The 19,917-nt window shown below is 39.2% G+C and overlaps 1 protein-coding gene and 1 long non-coding RNA gene across 11 annotated transcripts in view; one reads left to right on the top strand and one right to left on the bottom strand.

The window, feature by feature from the left end:
• Positions 1 to 19,917, top strand: part of kiaa0586 (KIAA0586 ortholog) — a 177,236-nt gene that overhangs the window by 45,542 nt on the left and 111,777 nt on the right. The gene's annotated exons all lie outside the window — the stretch shown is intronic.
• LOC148653061 (uncharacterized) lies at positions 10,175 to 18,028 on the bottom strand. Its single transcript, XR_015941585.1, has 3 exons — positions 17,922 to 18,028; positions 15,591 to 15,699; positions 10,175 to 10,438 (listed from the first exon to the last, which is right to left on the bottom strand). It is a non-coding gene; the product is annotated as an uncharacterized LOC148653061 (long non-coding RNA).

Genomic DNA, 19,917 nt, shown 5'->3' with positions numbered 1-19,917 from the left:
ATAATTGATTTTACTCCTTGAGTTTTGGTTACTGTCGTCCTATGTGGTCCGAGGACCACGCTCATGGCCTGCTGGACAAAAGTGCCAGAAGCCTTTGTGCCGCAACACTTGTCTCTATAGGAGTTCTTGGACCCTGTAATCCTAGAATGGACCCAATTCACACAGTAACAGTCTGCAAAATACAGTTGATGTGTCTTGCAGCATCATGCTCCAGAGCGTGATATTCAGGACACAGAATAGTATGACACTCTTTTCAGATGAACAACATTCTTTGTCAGAAGTTGAATATGTACTGTATAGATATATTATTGGAGCCATGTCTAGATGAGCCAAGAGGTTAATGGAAAGCAGTGGGGAGAAACTGAAGTGATCTCTCACCCTCTTTCTGTTCGTCTGTATTAGCAACATTAGAGCACTGTAGGTTTGCTGTCAGTGTGCAGCTACTTTGTTATTTTATATTTTGAATTTCAAAGAAGACACAAAAATAAAGCATATATTCCTCATGTGGAATGGCTGGACAAAAACAAAGTTGCAGGTCACTGTGCATATCCTCCAGATAGGACCTGTAGCCTGAACGCACACACATGGGGTGACATCCCTGCAGTTTTCTAATGTACTTTTCAGCTAGCCTCCATCAAAAGGAGAGACATGCCCATCAAACAAGGACAATATTTGTGTTATGGATGTGAATAATGTTTTTTGGTATCTATTTGATGGATTTTTGTGTCTCTGAACAGCTATGAGTCACATTATTATATGTTGTGTCCTTTTTTGCTTGATCTCTTCTATAAGCCAAATTTCTGTTTTTGTCCTTTTGCTTGCTTGTCTATATATCTGTCATTCAATTCAATCAATCAATCATTCAGCTATCTAGGAGACAACTGACCTTAAGGAAAAAGTACTATTTATGTACTGCATTACACATTTTCATACTTTTTACAAGATGGAAGAAACCACTTGTGTTATTGAAACTGCAGAGTTCCCAAGATATTTGGAGAAGTACTATCTTTACCTGTGAATGCTCATCTCTTCGACTCAGGTTTCACAGCCAACGTTTATTTCTTATCAGAGTGACAAGGGAAAAGGAGAGAAAATAGTTTAGGCCACTCTGGTGAAACATGAAGTAGCCAGCTTATCTTGAAACCCATGGTAGAGGTCCACTATGGGACAATGACTAGCAATATATGGAGAAGGTAAATTCCCATACACTGTTTTCTCCAGAGTTTGCTTATATGCTCTGGTTGCACATCCACAGGTTGTTTCCAGTTTTAGTGAATAATATACCTCTCCAGATAAGTGTAATTTCTAAAGGGTTTCTGGGAATAGCAGCAGTCCTAGATGTCCACTATATAAGCTGTAGCTGGAAATACTGTAAAAGACAGGAAGACATTTAAAGTCTTAGTTATATCCATTGCTCAAGCCTGTTTCCATTGACATTGAGAGCGAGTTCAAAACGCTTCGACTTTCTGAGTACAGCACCTAGCAGTAGTTTGACTACATTAATAATAATAATAACAACAGTTGCTTACATACTACAACTGTGGTTACTGAGCTTTTGATTAATCTGCGAGAAATGGATACAGCAGAACTTTCTCAAGCTAACAGGACTAAGGATAGGCTCCACTCAGCAGCTTTGCAACGTGGTGACTCAGTGATTTTGATGGCAGTACTGAAATCAACTCCTTGTTGGAGGTTATAAACCTTAGTATTACTTTTGACACTGTGTTGCTTTTTGAAACATGATAGAAATGTTATAAGGGTATCTTTCTTTCACATGTGTAGAACAGTGCTTGGGGAAGACCCTTTCTCTGCCTGCCTGATGCTGAAATGTTGATATATCTCTATTTGATGAAGATTTCAGTACTGACGTGCCTTACTAACTGGGGGTATCATCTAAGGTCCTGAAGAGGTTTCAGTATGTCCAGGTGTCTGGAGTTCTTGTGTGCTTTCTAAACAGACGCTGCATCAGCACATACAGTACTTATCGCCTGTAAGTACCGACTCCCTGTGAAATTCCAAGTGGACATTCCAAGGTTCTCCCGCTCACATGCGAGGCACTGAGTGTTTTCGCTCCAGGTTATTTGAAAGATTTATTGCATGGGAACAGTTGAGTTTTTAATCTGAGATCTGCTGATTCAGAACGTCTTGCTCTGCTGAAGACCAGGCTCCCCACAGTGAGTAAGAGAGCCTCCTTATGGGCGGCATCAACATTTGTGGAAGTCGCTACCCACATCTATCAATGACCGACGGACTAGATTTTTAAACCTCAGTTTAAGTTCTGTCTTAATGAGACTAGAGCTTTTAATTTGGTGTTTTACTGCCTCTGTCTGCTGCACTGCTCTACTGCACAGTGGATCAGGTGGTGAGGTTGGAAATTACTTTACTGATTGAATTCGGGGAGAAATATGGGGAGTCTAGTTTCTGATTCCTGAGCAGGTGACCTCATGAAAAATACACCTCACAAATTGTTTAACTAAAGTGTTTCATGAATATATTTAATGTAATGTAGACGGAAATGAAATAAATCACTCGATAGAATCGCAATGGCAGAAAAAGAATTCAGCTGATGCTTTCAGATTTCAGGAAGTAAAATGTGTTGTTCTCTCACCCTTTTTAAAATGCCTGTGGTGGTCTCTAGCCTCATGGGTTTGCTCAGTTTTGGCAAGTGGTTTATGTCTTCTGTTTTTCTTGAAGAGCTCTTATATGGTAGTATACATCAAAGGCCCAGTGAGTTAACTACTAAGAAATCTAGGTTAGATAGAGCAAAGCTCTATGGATTTTGCTGCCATCCTGAGGGAAGTTAAAAAAATGAACCTGGTTTATCAGAAGTCATCTCCCTGCTGTGGTTAGGTCTTCTTGTCCCTAGAGATGTTACCTAAAATGTGGTACGTGCTGTTGCTCACTGGTGGAATTAATGTGCCAGTCAAATCTGCAGCTAACTACGTATAGCAGTGAATGTCTAAAAAACAAAACATTTAGGATTTTTATTGCTTTGTGCTGGAGCTCCTTCAAAGCTTATCCGAGTATACATTAAAACATTATACATTAAGAATGCAGTGGAACAAAACAGTTTCAGTTTCGTACAGTATGTGTTTTTTTCTCATTTTTAAAATGCAATCTTGGCTGACAAACGCACGAAGCTGAGTTACACAATAGCGATTATAAACTTCTTTGAAGAAAAACTGCAGCCTAGGGCAATGGAGACTTTTCCAAGTGTGAACTGTTCAGAGATTTACATGATGGCCTCTCCAAGGAAACAGCATATGGAGAAAACCTGCTTCAGCACATACTTCAGGAACATCAATCAGGATTTCGACAGATCTGAAAACATTTCAGCCTTGAGCTCTTATAAGCCAGCTATGTGTATTTTATTGTTAGAAGAACAAATGATTTTCTATTTAACATGTTTTTTTTAAACATAGCTTCTTTATGGAGGAATAGAGTCTCTAACTGGTAATACGATCGATTGCATTTATGTAGCGATTTTCATTTCCAACACTGAAGTGCGTCCCCGACACTGGTCACGTGTGGCAGCCATTCTGCCCCAACAGCAGATCGGGTGAAAAGGTGAAAGAAATTGCATCCCCAACTAAAGGGGGATTTTAGAGAGGCCAGATTGTAGAAGCTCAGATTACTCCTCCTTTGTGACCAGTGCCAAAGTTTCTAATGACAAACAAGTCAGGACCTCAGTTTACCATTGTAGTTGAAGGATGGGATATTTTACAGCACAATATTGATGAACACTAAGGTGTGGTCCAAATTGCCACTTACTGGTCCACCAGTACCACTTACAGCAGCAAACTAGTTCTGCTTGCATGTCTTCCATCCCAGTAGTGGCCCGGACCAGCTTATTTAGGTTCTGAGATCTGATGAGATAAGGGCAGATGCTGGGAAATGCTGGTGTAGACATTACAGTGTGGCACAGAACATACCTGAATGTTCCTTATGCACGCACTTTGTCCATAGTGGTTACATGAAGCTAATTGGAAGCATACATTTTGAGAACACATGAGTAATTTTGAAGGAGAAAAGGTCACCTTGTAGTCTGCATGACCCCATTGAAGAATGTTCTTGTCTGATTCCTATGTAACCGTGTCAATGAGACCACAGAGCATATAATTCCAAACATTAACCTGACCTGAGCAATTAGCTGTTTCCTTATTATACTTCTGAGTGCACTTTGTGGAAAAACAAAGTATTTTTCAGCCCCAGGCACACTACTCTGCATCTTACCTAGATATCCATATCCATTTTTATAGCAGTCTTGCCAAAGTCTAATGCAAACATCCATCTCGGTGGCTAGCCAGGGCCTAAAACGAGATATTTTGTAGTGCTAGGTAATGTATTCTCTATTACTTGATGTGTATACAAACACACCGTTTGCCTTTGTATCAGCTGGATCTAGACACTGACACTGAGATGGTCACAGTCTTCAGTCATTTTCCCGTACGCCTTTTCTAGTTTTGCACCACCACATTTTAGATAGTTATGACTATAAACTACATACATGTATTTCTCATTTATGTTCTTTAGAACTGAATTAATGATTCATCAAATGATAGATGTAGTTAATTGGTCTGTAATTTCCTTTTATGTCTATTCTGCTTGTTTTAACATCTTTCAGGTGCTATAATGTCTTGCAAGTTGTCTGTTTTTGCAGACAGGTGAGATGTAACTTTGGAAACCCTATTGTATATGTTCACATTTCTCCTGACTGCTGAGTAGATATGATTAGGTGCTTGAAGATCCGTTTGTTTTCACAACTTATCTTGGTTGTTTCAGTAATCTGTTTTACATACAGTGCCTTGCGAAAGTATTCGGCCCCCTTGAACTTTTCAACCTTTTGCCACATTTCAGGCTTCAAACATAAAGATATAAATTTTTTATTTTATGTGAAGAATCACCAACAAGTGGGACACAATTGTGAAGTGGAACGAAATCTATTGGATTTTTGAAACTTTTTTAACTAATAAAAAAATGAAAAGTGGGGCGTGCAAAATTATTCGGCCCCCTTGCGTTAATACTTTGTAGAGCCACCTTTTGCTGCGATTACAGCTGCAAGTCGCTTGGGGTATGTCTCTATCAGTTTTGCACATCGAGAGACTGAAATTCTTGCCCATTCTTCCTTGCAAAACAGCTCGAGCTCAGTGAGGTTGGATGGAGAGCGTTTGTGAACAGCAGTTTTCAGCTCTTTCCACAGATTCTCGATTGGATTCAGGTCTGGACTTTGACTTGGCCATTCAAACACCTGGATACGTTTATTTGTGAACCATTCCTTTGTAGATTTTGCTGTATGTTTGGGATCATTGTCTTGTTGGAAGATAAATCTCCGTCCCAGTTTCAGGTCTTTTGCAGACTCCAACAGGTTTTCATCCAGAATGGTCCTGTATTTGGCTGCATCCATCTTCCCCTCAATTTTAACCATCTTCCCTGTCCCTGCTGAAGAAAAGCAGGCCCAAACCATGATGCTGCCACCACCATGTTTGACAGTGGGGATGGTGTGTTGAGGGTGATGAGCTGTGTTGCTTTTACGCCAAACATATCGTTTTGCATTGTGGCCAAAAAGTTCGATTTTGGTTTCATCTGACCAGAGCACCTTCTTCCACATGTTTGGGGTGTCTCCCAGGTGGCTTGTGGCAAACTTTAGACGAGACTTTTTATGGATATCTTTGAGAAATGGCTTTCTTCTTGCCACTCTTCCATAAAGGCCAGATTTGTGCAGTGTAAGACTGATTGTTGTCCTATGGACAGACTCTCCCACCTCAGCTGTAGTTCTCTGCAGTTCATCCAGAGTGATCATGGGCCTCTTGGCTGCATCTCTGATCAGTCTTCTCCTTGTCTGAGCTGAAAGTTTAGAGGGACGGCCAGGTCTTGGTAGATTTGCAGTGGTCTGATACTCCTTCCATTTCAAGAAGTGCTCCTTGGGATGTTTGAAGCTTGGGAAATCTTTTTGTATCCAAATCCGGCTTTAAACTTCTCCACAACAGTATTACGGACCTGCCTGGTGTGTTCCTTGGTCTTCATGATGCTCTCTGCGCTTTCAACAGAACCTTGAGACTATCACAGAGCAGGTGCATTTATACAGAGACTTGATTACACACAGGTGGATTCTATTTATCACCATCAGTCATTTAGGACAACATTGGATCATTCAGAGATCCTCGCTGAACTTCTGGAGTGAGTTTGCTGCACTGAAAGTAAAGGGGCCGAATAATTTTGCATGCCCCACTTTTCATTTTTTTATTAGTTAAAAAAGTTTCAAAAATCCAATAGATTTCGTTCCACTTCACAATTGTGTCCCACTTGTTGGTGATTCTTCACATAAAATAAAAAATTTATATCTTTATGTTTGAAGCCTGAAATGTGGCAAAAGGTTGAAAAGTTCAAGGGGGCCGAATACTTTCGCAAGGCACTGTAGATCAAGTCAGCCCAGTTTAACACTAATGAATAACTAATGTATAACACATATCATTATCTACATAATGTAAAATAATCATCTTCAATAATAATCTTTACCTCGAAATACTTTTATCATGGCAGGTACTTTTTGTATTAACTGACTTATTCTCATATGGCTAAAATATTAATGGAAAAATTAGTTGTTTTTTGTAGTACTCTCATTATATGTTTTGGTGCTGCTTTTAACATTTCTGATTTCCTTAGTTACACTGCATTACATTTTATTCTGCAGCTTTATTTCTTATAGGATTTTTTACATGGTGTATCTGATATAGCTGCTTCTTTTTAATTAAATTCGTTTTTTATTTATCTGTACAGCCACTCTGGCTGTTCATTAATGTTGCTTTTTTTCCAGCTTTGGGGATTCATTTATCTTGAATGTCTTGGTCCTCAGCATGCTGTACCTCCCTTAGGTAGAACACTTTTGTTGAACTTTTGTTTAGGTGTTACCAGAAAATATGAAATCTGATCTTGTTTTTGCATGCTGTAACGATTATTTATTATTATTATCTTCACAATCACTTCCTTTCTTTGGTCAGCAACTGGCTGGTTTTATCAAACTGGTTAAAGAAACATGTCCTACACTGACCTGTTCTTATATTAGTAAATCTAGGCTTATTGATATGACCGGATTAATGTATAGGTAAAGTTTACCCTTAATTCTAGAATGGCAATACAGGTATCATCCAAACAAATTATTACTGATTACATGTCTGTGTGGTCATATCGTTCCCACCTTCATGTGGTTCAAGCGGTATGTCTCCACCATGATTTACTAGTTCACATGATATTGTGATACTGTGATATTGTGAAATTGAGATATTGTCTTCTAAATCATCTCCATTGAGTAAATTATACACATCCTGGCGATGAGTAAAACTGGTAGAATTTTCTAATATCTCTTAGGTTCCTGCAGAGATCTGACCTCAGCAGCGTTGCATATTTATGGTACTGGTATTCGTCTGACAAAACAGGGGAGCTTGAGAAGAGACTGAGAAAATGTCTCAAGCCTTGTAGTTATGGCAGGCAAAGAGCCTTTACATGTTTCTCTTTTTTGTTTCTATCGGTAGTTTTCATTGCAAATAAAAAAGCTATAAACCATCCATCTTATCATAAAAAATCTCATTTGACACAAACACTGGGCACAAGCTAAAATTTTGTTACATTTTTACGTTTAGCTTCCCGTTTTTGTGTAACACTTTGATCTAGGCAAAAAATACTTGAAAAATGTGTGTCACAAAGCACGGGTGAGCAGATCTTTAATTAGCCTCTCCAACGCTTGACTTAAAAGGACTCTTCAAGTCCAGTGTCTGCAGGATGTCATCTGCAGCAGGGCACTGAGGCGAGGGGAAACGATGAGCATGGTACGCTATTCTCCACTTAAAATCAAAGAGGATCTTTCAAGCCCTAGTTGCCACACATTCTTAAGCCAGTTCAATACGATTGGAAAACTGAAACCAGATGAGATTTCAGTTTGTTAAATATGTGATAAAGGCATTGATACTCAAATAGACACTCCCATTGACATTCTGATTTTGCCATGAATAACATCCAAACAGGCTTTTTTTAAAACAATAAAAGATGTTGCAGAATTAAGTGCAGTGCAGGACTGTGGACAACATTTGAATAGGATGGGAATCCAAGTCACATACCTGTTTTCCTAGCACATGCATTTTATATGTACATCCTATATATGTAAGAAGAACATATATTTTTCTTTATTCTTGCTGGTTTCATGTGGAATAACTATGGCCAGGAGTTTTTAATGGATTAGGTCTAAAGTGATTTTTCACATTGTCCCAAATGGGTAAGGAAGATTAAACTGGATTTAAAACTGTTTACTTTTATATCATGATGGTTGATGTTTCCATTTCCATTATGCTTATTTGATTTTTTTAAAATCCATTACCGTAATATATTGAACCGTTTCAGCTTTCTGTGGTATCAAAACAAGCTTCCTGGTCTGAAGCCAAATAATTTAAAGTATTACGTTTGTTGAACATCTTGTTCAAATGCCCAAGCTGCAATGTGTACTCATGACAAGCCAGCCATCCATTCACCCATTTCTTACTGCTTTCTCCAGTTCAGGGTCATGGGGAAACCGGAGTCTATCCCAACTAGCAATGGGTGTAGGGCAGTATTAACTCTAGAAGGGTTGCCAATCCATCGATACACGCTGAATTAAAATTTCAAACAACTTTTTAACAACTAATTTTCCACAATTCTTTGCAAAGGTGTAGAATTTATTCTGTTCTGTAAATATTTTTATTTTAGTTGTAGCCCAGCCCTGCTCCCACAAGCACAGTAGCATCTCTAAAGATTTCTTGGTGCCAATGCATATGAGAAGATTTTTACTTTGCAGATAACGTAAGCCTGTAATTTGTCTAGTATGAATATAATTTCTCCAAAGGGCATAACCAAACCATTTTATATATTTTTTTTTAGCAAAGGCTTGAACCATGAGCTAGTATTGTATCTAGGCAGTAAAAAGGACGTTTTAATAGCCCAGGGCATATTCAAATAGAATCAGGAGTTAGTCTGGGTTGCTGTGTGCACTCGTTAATCATCCTTGACGAAATGAACACACCATGTCGTCCTCAGTCTGCACTCTGCCCAAATCCATCGTGTCAGGAAACGACAGTATATTGTATGTGTAAAACTGAGCCACGGCATACCTTTCCTGGAGAACGAGGAAGAAAGGAGGGTATCGCTTTAATTACCACGTTAAGAATATCACCCCTGACTGACAGATGAATGTGGAACATTGTTTGAACTGAGCTACTGCAGGCCTTTCGTTCTGAGCTCTAATAATTCCAAAGGCTGACTCATCTCTCTCCTGTAATGAGTTTACCTCGCTTCAGACAGGGAAGAGATCTGATGCAATATCTGTCACTGGTGGCACCACGGGATTTCGTGTTTCTCGTAGCTGTAGGAGCTAGATGGGAGGGAAGCAATAACAGCAAGAGAAATACACTATAATAACTACTGGTGCTTGTTGCCATGGTGAAACTGCCAGTGAGTGATTCTCATTGGATCGTGTATTTCAACTGTGTCAGGGACTGAAGGCATTTTTTCATTTGCTTTGTCTTGCAGAGGTGAATTATGTGATGTGTTTTTAACTACACTTTAACTTCAAATACTGACAGCAAGCAGGCTTTAGAACGGTGTAGCTACATAGATGCAAATTTAAAGTGAAAGATGCATTATTATCAAGGGAAGAGTTTGTTTTTTTAGAAAACAGGTCTAGGATAATATGTTCAGTGCTGACAGAAACTGTTTTTAGATTTTAGATCCTTTCTTCTTAAACTACTTCTGCAGTAATTTTGAAAAATAAATTGATTCGGTTTTCTTGTGTGCAAAATGAGAATTTTATAAAAAAAATGACTTTTTCGTCCTCTTCTGCCTGTTTGTGGAACTTGAAGAAATTATCAAATAAAGCTGAAGAAAATAAAAATGCAACAAAAGGAAAATGACAGATTGTTTAGAAAATGATAAATCATTGCCCTGTTTTTGGAGTCATGTATACATGATGTATAATACAACTGCTCCTAGCGATTAAGGAAAGCCCTGCTTCATCCAAAACTTTGTTTTCTGATTACCCTAACAGGAGAGCCTTATGTGAAATCTGTACCCTTGAACAGAGAGCAGTTTTTCCATCTGCAGAATGATTATTGTTTCACTGTCTTTTCTGGATTAAGCACTTTGAACACCTCGATGGCAACTTAGTATTGTTTTATTTTTTTATTTATTAAATTGCTATAAAACCTTCCATTTGGTGCTTTGAATGGTTGGTGGGGTTCTTGGAAAACTGATTGAACAAAATATTTTTGCCTTTGAAAGGCAGGCTGTGACTTTTGGCAAGAGGCCCATGTGCTTGACAGCTGAAAGTGTATAGTCCCATGTGCCAGCAGCTCAATCTGTATGTTCTGTGCTGCATTCTTCCTCGACTGCAGACCCTCTCATAAAGGATGATGTAGACCTGCAGGAAAATGGGCAGGCAGAAGATAAATCTTCACTGTACATCTCGAGTCAGCAATTTTTAAGACTCATTTAAACTTGTTAGGAAAATGAGAGATATTGCTTTTTGCACCAGATCAACATTTTATGTTTCTTCTGTTTTGTTGCTTATTTGGAAGTTCAAATCAAATGTATTACAGTCTTTTCTAATTGTTATTCTGCTACCATGTCTTTCTTCTTTTTTATTTAGTTGCTGGAAGTTTGCATTCAAAATCCCAGCCCATTTTTTATTGAAGTGCTGAGGCCAAGCATGCATGGCAGCTTAATCCATCTCTGTGCTCATCTGGCCTTAATGTAATTATGAAAATGAGTAACACGGTAAACAGCAGATCATCTTGTGCTGTTCGGAATGGGTCTTTTTCCCAGATAGCAAGGGCAGATGTTTTAAAAGGGCAAACTTTAAAGGAGGGTAAACTACTTTTACAAGAAGTAAAAAAAAACAGTACAACAATACCCTAGATTTATTTTTCCCCCTTTTTATACATGTCAGGTGGAATGCTTACATAAAGTTTAAACATAGATGATGGAGCATAATTTAACAATAATGTGATTTAAGACAGACCTAAGGTACTTGTACTACTGCAGAAGTGTTTATTCTTTAATTCTAGACCTGTTCTTAAGAAAGAATTGTTTTAAAAACACTTCATTTTTCTTGGCTGTGATACTGGCCTGACTCCTGGACAATCTCTCTGTGTTCTCTGTGCTTCCTGGCCGTCTCACTCTCTGTTATTGTGCTCTCTGAGTGTATTGAAGTCTGCAGTACCTTGGGTGGAATCCCAGATACAAGTGGCAGGCCTGGTAGGAGTAAAATAACACCGGCACAGTTTGACGAAAGTAAACTAGTCTTCTGGTAGGGCGATTTTCTCTCTAGGCCTGCCTCAAGTATGAACAGCAGTCCAACAGGCATCACACACCAGCATTTAATAAAGATTTAAAAATGAGGAGAAATCACGCAGCCATTCTTTACAGGCAGAAAGTGTGTCACGATATGTGCTTGCTCTTGCTATAATGCTCATTTCCGTACGGTATGTTAACTACTGTACTGTGCCTTAAAGGTGATTAACCAGTATGCTTCAATGGGAGGTATACCTCTTGTTAAGCTTTGTCGATTTCTCTTTGCTATCATAATGAGCTTTACTAAGAATTAAAATTCCAAGACATACAGTATCTCTTTTTGAACACACTTACTATAGCCAATTGGCTGCTACTCTTTGAATGTGAGTAGCTTGAATTTATGACCAATGATGTCGGGGATGGTTTAAAGCTGATGGAATGAAGCCCCCCTGTGGCCCATTACCCCTTAGGCAGGTGTGGGTGATAGGCTAATCAGTCTGGCTATTTTGAATGAGTGCAATTACTGCAATCAGCAACACCTGTTGTGGAGCTGGAGGCACCCAGCAGGTGAGGTAGAGTGTTTTCTCTTCTGTGACACAGCTTCCAGAGTCGCCTGCTGCCTGCTCCCTCACAGCTTCGTGTTTCAGGTGATGGGCGTGTTACACCTCTCTCTCCTTCAGTGACTGAAGACTTTTCACATCCACAGATTGGCTCAGCGCTCCCTTTATTACATGCGTGTCCAATATCCACGTTGCATAACTTGATGTTTAACCCGCATTTGAGAAAAATAACTTGATTAGTTTTCACCGTGCTAAAATGAAGTTCTGAATGAAGTTTTTTAAATATTCCATTGATTTATTCATTTCAGTTTTTGATGGAGCAGTGGGTAGGGTTCTGCATTTGTAATTAGAAGGTTGTGGGTTCATATTCCAGCTGGGCTGCTGCTGTTGTTCCAGTGTACTTCACCTACATCAGTCCACTAAAATGAGTAGAAATGTCTAATTGGATGAGAGCATCAGCCAAATAATAACAACATTACACTGCGACAGACATCTAAGACAGACAAATAGCATTGCACGGGTCCATTGTTTCAAAACCTTTTGTTTGCTGCATTCCATATGCCCTGTAATTATAAAACTAATGAACGTTTTTCACACTATAACTATTACTTTCATGACAGATCACAAGGGCTGACAGTTTTGCATGACATCCATTTGTCCTCAGACTGTCTTGCTTACCAGCTGTGTTGGGACAATCTGAGATCAGCTCCAGCTGGCCTTGGGTTATTTACAGAATGCACAGCCTTGGTTTATTTATCTTTGAGAGGAACCCTGTGGTATGCATGCCCTCCTGCAAACCCCCTTTCCCGTGAGCTTAGAGTTTAGTAGCCCACTGTGAATAATCACACCGTTTTATCTTACTGTCATCTCCAAAACGAAATATGTCTGTCGAGTGACACATGTCTCCTTGGCAGTCTTATCTGGGCTCGTGCTAATTTTACCCTAATTTCACTGTTGCAGTCTAGTGGATGAAGGCAGACGGAGAGCTTACTGCACACTTCAGATCAGTTAGTATTTGGCTTTGTGTTATTTCAGACCACATACCATTGCCTCCTGTCTAGATCAGCTTGAAATTTCACCACATGTGAATTGAATCATAAGCCGTATATGTAGAACTTAACTACCTAATAACAGTTTCTATAATTAGTTTTTCAAACATTTCAGTTGTAGAATTTTTTAGAATTGCATTTTTCGATAGTTGTGTTTTAAAATTGTTTTGTTTTTCCTATGGAAGTGAAATCTTTGTAAAAGCACAAAGATGATTGGGAGTGTGGTCATGGATTGCATTATTATTGTCTGGGATATGAGTTAAAGCTGGGATATAAGGGTAGTTTTATAGGGTAGTTTTTTGATTGGGGGTGCTGTTAAATGTATTAAGACTGGGCTCTGGGTAGGGATGGGCTAGGTATATAAGAGCTGTTTTTAGAGTTACTGGTTAGGGTTTGAGACAGGGTGAGGCTAGGATAAAATTGTGACTTGGGGATGTGGTTAGAGTTACATTTAGATTTAGGAGTCAGGCATGTGTTTAGGGTAAGGCATGGCCCGAGGATATGAATAGAGTAAGTGTTACTTTTTGTGTTTTTACAAAAACGTTTTATTAATTGAGAACTACTGTGTAGAGTGTCGGAATTTGTGTAGCAAATATTTCAAGGCTGTTTTACAAATGTACTTTAGATTTAGTGGGCAAGTTTGTCATGCAGCTAGGAGTTTCACCAGAGGCAGAGGGCGTTCTTTACAGCCAAGAACATATAGAGTTTTGCACTCATATTGCGTTGGCCATTACTGATCACATGCCCTGTCATTTCTTCTCGTATTCTGCTTTTTAAACCTCGGAAAATGTCAGTTCAGTATGTACATTCACGACATCACACGCACAGATCCACTCTGACTTATTTCTTTCATGAACATTGGCGTGTTGATACCAGCGGTAACATCCTATGCCCGAAATGAAAATATTTAAATATTTAAACTCTGTGTGGGTCTCTGTGGACCTCTTTTCCTGTGCCTGCGCAAGCTTTCACTGAGTATTAGTATTCACACTGTCGTCTCTGGCCAGTGTAACCGAGTAGCACGCCAGGCAAAACCTGACTACACCTAATCAGGATATATGGACGTGCAACGCCCTTCCCGCCTTCCCAAAATTCCTAGGCTTCCATTACCTCTGAAGTAACCCTCGTGGACTGTGTCTATGGGGGCTCTGGCCATTGGTCATGGTCTGGTGGCTATTGGGTCAATGGTGAGTCTTGCAGAAGGACGGGATGCCAGTCTGATGAGGGGAGCAGGAATGACAGGCCAGAAACACCCTTGCTCTCTCTCCTGCTTTCCGCGAGCTGTGGCTTTGAACAACCTCAGCTGTTTGTGCTCGTTCGAGTCACAAGGGCCGAGGTTGCTAGGCGACAGCTCCATTCGATTAGCTCCTCGGCCCCACGGGGATCTTGCCCTACAATGTTAATGGGATCCTGTAGCATTCCTAAGTGAGAAAAATGGCCTCCTTTCAAATATATTTCTGGCACTTTTTTAAATGGCAGAAGATTAGGGAGTTAAAATAGCAAACTGCACCCCCTTGGGTTGTCTTTATTATTCTCATCCACTCGCAACGGGCAGAGATGTGGGATGAGTCATTGCCCATGAAGCAAATGCCACTGTCACTGGGTTATCCGTTTCCGAGCCTTCCACCCCCCCACCTGTCCCTGAGCGGTCTGCATGGGAGCACTGCGCGGTGCTGCTGTCCACACCCAGCGCACCCAGCCATCAGGTATTACAGCTGAAATGGGGTCAGATTGCTCTTGCAGCGAGAGAAATGGCATGCCATTAAATTAGATAAATTGCATTCTTTTCCATTACGTAATGATTATCTCTGCGGCATTTACATATTTACTGTACTCGCTCCTGTCTGAAAGTCATCAACGGGAGATTTCGCTTTTTTCCAGTTTCGAGCACAGAATGCACCCTTTTGCAGCGAGTACTACATATGATTAGCTGGCAGATGGCAGCCTTAAGTTGTGATATCTTGATGTATATGTACAGTGTGAAGCAGATTACAGCTAATCTAAATGATTTGGGAATGTTAAATATGTAATATATATATCATGCTAAAATAAATCTGCAGGCTTTTTCCTAAAGCTTTTATTTTTTTATTTTCACGAGTGATAATAGCAAAGAGGCTGTGTGCATTTTAGCCTCCTTCTGTTTGCACTTCAGACGTTACCAACGGCACATTAACTCGGCCTGAGAAGACACAATTATTCACTTCTCCTGCCGGGGCTCCCTGTCCTCCCCCACAGCCTCTGTTTGACCTCCAGGCCACTGCAGTGAGTGAGAAAACATAGAGGCTGGTGTAAGAGGAGTTAGTGATCTCTTCCATGAATTACACAGGCATGGCCAATGTCATGTGTTCTCCAACGTGTGCCACAGAGATTAGGGTTCACATAACTAAACTTAATAAAAACGTAAGCATATTCATGCACTTTATATTTGGCCTTCCTTGGATTGAACAATTCCCTACTAATGTTGTGGCTGCTATTAACTTTGTATTTTTTAAACAGAGTTTACTGTCAACAGCTAGAAGAGAACATTGTAATACAGCAACACTTCATCTTTCAATAGAAATTGTCAGCGTTTTGTGAATGTAAATGAAGAATAAAATCCAAGCACTGCTTCTAGCTTTAGTTGTGATAGGACATTTAAACAGAATCCAGAGTTTGAATTCATGACACTCACCTTTTGGTGTTAGGAGAAATGAAGGGATTTGTCCTTTCTTTTCATCGTGTTGTTCTTTTGGTGCTCGCTGTCTTTGGGTCAGCCTTGTGGAACACAGGTTTCTGTTTGCCTTAAAAGATATTCATCAGGATTGCTTAGTGCCAGTACTATGGTTTGTGGGGTCAGAATCTTTTATGCGACAGTGAAAATTGAGTCACAGTAGGGTTCTGAAACTGCTCTTTTCTCTTTCTCAACCTGCCTGTGACACAGTATATCAATTTGCAGTTCATACAGAGAGTATCGTATTGTTCTTGCGCTTGAAACCCTTTGAGAGGAATGAGTCCCTTTTATGTGATCTACAGAAGTTTATTTTAAAATGATGTGTTCAGATTCTGAATGTGCAAAATTGAAAGAAGGCTGCATGTTCTGACTATTACAGTTTTTACAACTGTTTTTATGTTTGTTTTGCATATTGCACTTTGACACTGTTCAATTCTGAAACCAGCAAGAAATGCAGTTTTTCATTGCATATTGTGTCTTTGTGCTGCTTTGTGCTGCTGAGCTATTAATAGAAGTATTTGCATTTTGTTTATATTTGCAAACATAGCAAAGCTAAACCCGTAGAAATATTTCAAAACAGACGCACTAAACCAGCTCCATGCTAACTCTCCTGCGTTGTAACAAAGTTAACAATGTTATAAAGTTAAGAAATGTTTTGCAGATGATATATGAAGCGTTTGCTCTTTTAAGTTTCGTCATTCATTATAGTTCTGAAGTGTTTGATCTGACTTTACTGAGCCTTCTCCTGATGGGATGTTTAGTGTTGCCTTATGACAGCTGGGCCTCTCAACAAGCTAGCTCTCAGCTAAATTGAGTTCCCCTCTTTAACAGTCTTAATAAACTGCTTTCCAGCTACTGATTGGAAGGTGTGGTTGCTGCAGGCAAACACTCTCCTTTTAATGCATCATCTGATAGCTATTAAATTACTTTGGACTGCATTCCTTCTTTGAAACATATGGTATCCCATATTAAAATCTGGAAGTAGTTACAAAAGCACAAGTTAAAATAAATACAGTTGAGGATTTATGAGTGGATAATGGCAAATTGCAAATGTTTTAACTATCAAAAACATAAAAAACAAGATCAGCACAAGTTTGTGTACATAAACCTTACACATGAGTATGTGTAATCACTGTTCACATTCCAAAATCCAGTCTCTTTACTGATTGATGTATAGACCGAGGATTTTGTGTACTTTTTCTTATTTTGTGTACTCCAGTATCTATGAAATAAGTATCAGTCAAGACGCGTGGTGCTTTCTAATCTCTTCAAACAAATTCTTCACAGTTCTTCAAATTTATTATGGCAATATATAATTTATTTCATTGCAACGTACAATAGAAATGTAGTTTGATCTTTCTAATAGACAAACTTGCTTATGATAATACCATGATTGCCACGTATGCTGTACTAGTGCTTTTATAACTTCAAGTACATTTCCACATATTGTACTGAACACCTCAGGAACCTGCCAGTTAATAATAACCCACCAAATATAATCAGCTGCCACGCGGTAGATATAAATGATAGAACAAGAAATGAGAAGCTTTACACGTAAAGGGTTTACTGTACCAGTATAAGGGCCTGTTTTAATGCTGAGTTACGTAAAATATTTCTTAATGGCAGTTCATATGAAGGCCCTACCTTATAATAAGGTCTTAAGTGTCTCAGTGTTAGGGTTTTACATGTTTTAAATCATAATTTGGTTGTGTATGTACAGTATGTGTCTTTCAGAAAGCCTGTACATTGTAGAATGTTTTCATAGCTGTGCTTGTGTAGTTTGTTCCTTTCTGGGTTAGGTTTGGCTGCACTTATTGTGCAGGGCAGGATAAGCCAAGGAAATGAACTGTATTTCCAAACAAAGTTCTTCCTACTCTTGATTTATTGCTCCTCCAATCAACCCGTCTGCTAAGTTCATTCTTAGGGTACATCTGAAGTGTTGTGTACCACAGGGTCTTCATATTGCCTACACCCCCTTATCTTAGAAAGAACCTCCCCCATCCCAGGCACAGGTAGAGTGAAATCTGTAGATAAAGGGGGGTTTGAAAAGCTGAAGGGTTATCTAATTAGTTAAGCAGACCCCAATTAAGTGAAGACCAGATGCCTCCATAAGTTATCCGGCTGCTGTTTCCCTTCCTGCTGTATGAGGCTGGAGTTATAGATGGTGACCTGCAGCTTCTATGCCGCGTTAAAAAGAAAAGATCCAAAGTAAATAGAGAGCTGAAGCATATAACAAGAGCTTATAGCTGAAAACGGCAAGAGGAGGAAACAGGTTACAGCTTTACAACTCACCTTCTCCCCTGGATTCCTCTCGATGAACCCAAGCCAATTCGAGTTATAGCTAGGAGCTGTGTTTTTGATATTTGTGATACTCCTGAAGATTCCCTTTTTAAATCCTCCTGTGGAGTGGGCCAGGCTTGTCTGTGAGGGATTATATATTTTATGAAGGCAGTCAATCATGCCTTCTCAGTTCATTAGTTTGGGCTGTGTTATCTAGCAGGATAGGTTGGATGAATGTACTCCAGTCTGTCTATAGTAGTTATAAACACTCATTTTTATGTTTTGTGTCTATAGTTTTATTTGATACATATTTGTTTTTTTTAGCTAGTGAAGTTTTTTTTTTCTCCACAGCCACCGGAACATGAAAGAAGCCACATAATCTTTGAACAGTGGATGTGTTAATAATTTTACTTTTAGAAATAACTGACAACTGTTGAGCAGACTATTAAAACTAAGTCTCTATCACATTCTTCTAACAGCGTCCTTAATATAACTATAAGGTCTGATTGATCTATAATGTACTAATAATAATAATGTTGTTTTATTCCCATTCAACCACCTGGCTGGGTACCTTGTTCCATACCACCTTCTCAACAGGTTCTTTTTTCAACAGTTCACCTGCGACGTAGTGTTGCACTAAATGCTGAACAAGACACCTCATACCTGTTATAATGCATGCAGTTCTCCTGGCTGTATCCTCCTGGTGCGGTTTTTATGGAGATTAATTTAATATGCTTTCTCATTTACATTTTGGAGTTGTACATGTTGATTTCTATAGATGTCTTTATATTATTCTAGACTGGGCAGTTGCATCTCTTGGATGCTTGAGCTTCATCGTCGGTTTTGAGACAAACACACTATCAGTGGTGAAGCAGGTTCCAGGTTGTTCTATTAAATTCTCCTTAGTTGCGTATATTGTAAAACACACCCACTAACACACATGCATTCACATGCTTTGTCCTTGAAATTGAACTTTTAATATAGCCTACAGGAATAAAGTCTGTTTTTGAGGAGAATACACCGTTATAAATAACTTGCGAATTGTATTTTTAACACCTTTATTCTGTTTTGCATTGGCATCACTGTAAATAATGCATTGTGCTCTTTGGTGGTTCACTTTCATCTCTGAAATGTCGAGATTTAGAGCCAGCAGGTTTCTTTCAGACTGGGAACTATCAGCCATCCACATCCCTTCTCTACTCTTGTGTCACTGCTTCTTTGATCGCATGACTGAACGACCTTTTTATTCACAGAGATTTAACAGAACTGAGCAACTGAGTGTCTTTAAAAACACACAGTAGAGTGTGGGAGTATTGGGATATGAGAAAAACAAGGGGTGTTGATTTTAAAATCTTCTGCCGTTCCCATTCCCTCCAGCATTTGGCACTGTTGAGCAGTGCAGAATTTTAATTTCCAGTGAATGCACTTTCATTTCAATCACTTCTGCTTTGGTGGCCCAGGAAGAATTTCCGTTTATTTGCTCTCGATGATGCGATGTGGAGAATGGGCTTTAGGGAAGCTCTTGGCTCCCTTTGGAGTCTACCCTTCTGTTCAACTAATGCTCCTCCATAGGTTGCACATACAGTAAAATGCAATCTTTTTCAATAAGCATGACATCTAAACAGAGCAAGTAGCATTTGCAAAAGAAACCAATGATTAGCGCAAACACAGTCCTTGAAAATAAGCGAGAAAATGAGCAATGTTATGTTGCAGAATCTCTGGGGACTGACATAATTTATAATGCTTAGACCTGTACTGTAAGGAAACATTTATATGGCAGGAAAAAAAGATTACATACAGCAGCATTTCTGATATACTCACACTTGAGAACAAATGTGATTGTCTACATCAGCAATATCTAAATTTTTTCCTCTTATGTAATATTTGGCAAGATTATATGAAGGTCAATTAATTTGAATGTTCTTGGATTCGCTGCGAGATTTTATTTTTTTATTTTCTTTTCCGCAGCTTAGGGATTGCAAATAATTGTTTTGTGAGTGTTTAGAAA

The sequence above is a fragment of the Lepisosteus platostomus genome, chromosome 10 (assembly GCF_059453375.1).
Source record: "Lepisosteus platostomus isolate fLepPlt1 chromosome 10, fLepPlt1.hap1, whole genome shotgun sequence".
In the NCBI taxonomy this organism is placed as follows: Eukaryota; Metazoa; Chordata; class Actinopteri; order Semionotiformes; family Lepisosteidae; genus Lepisosteus; species Lepisosteus platostomus.
This window is presented reverse-complemented; position numbering and strand designations above follow the sequence as displayed.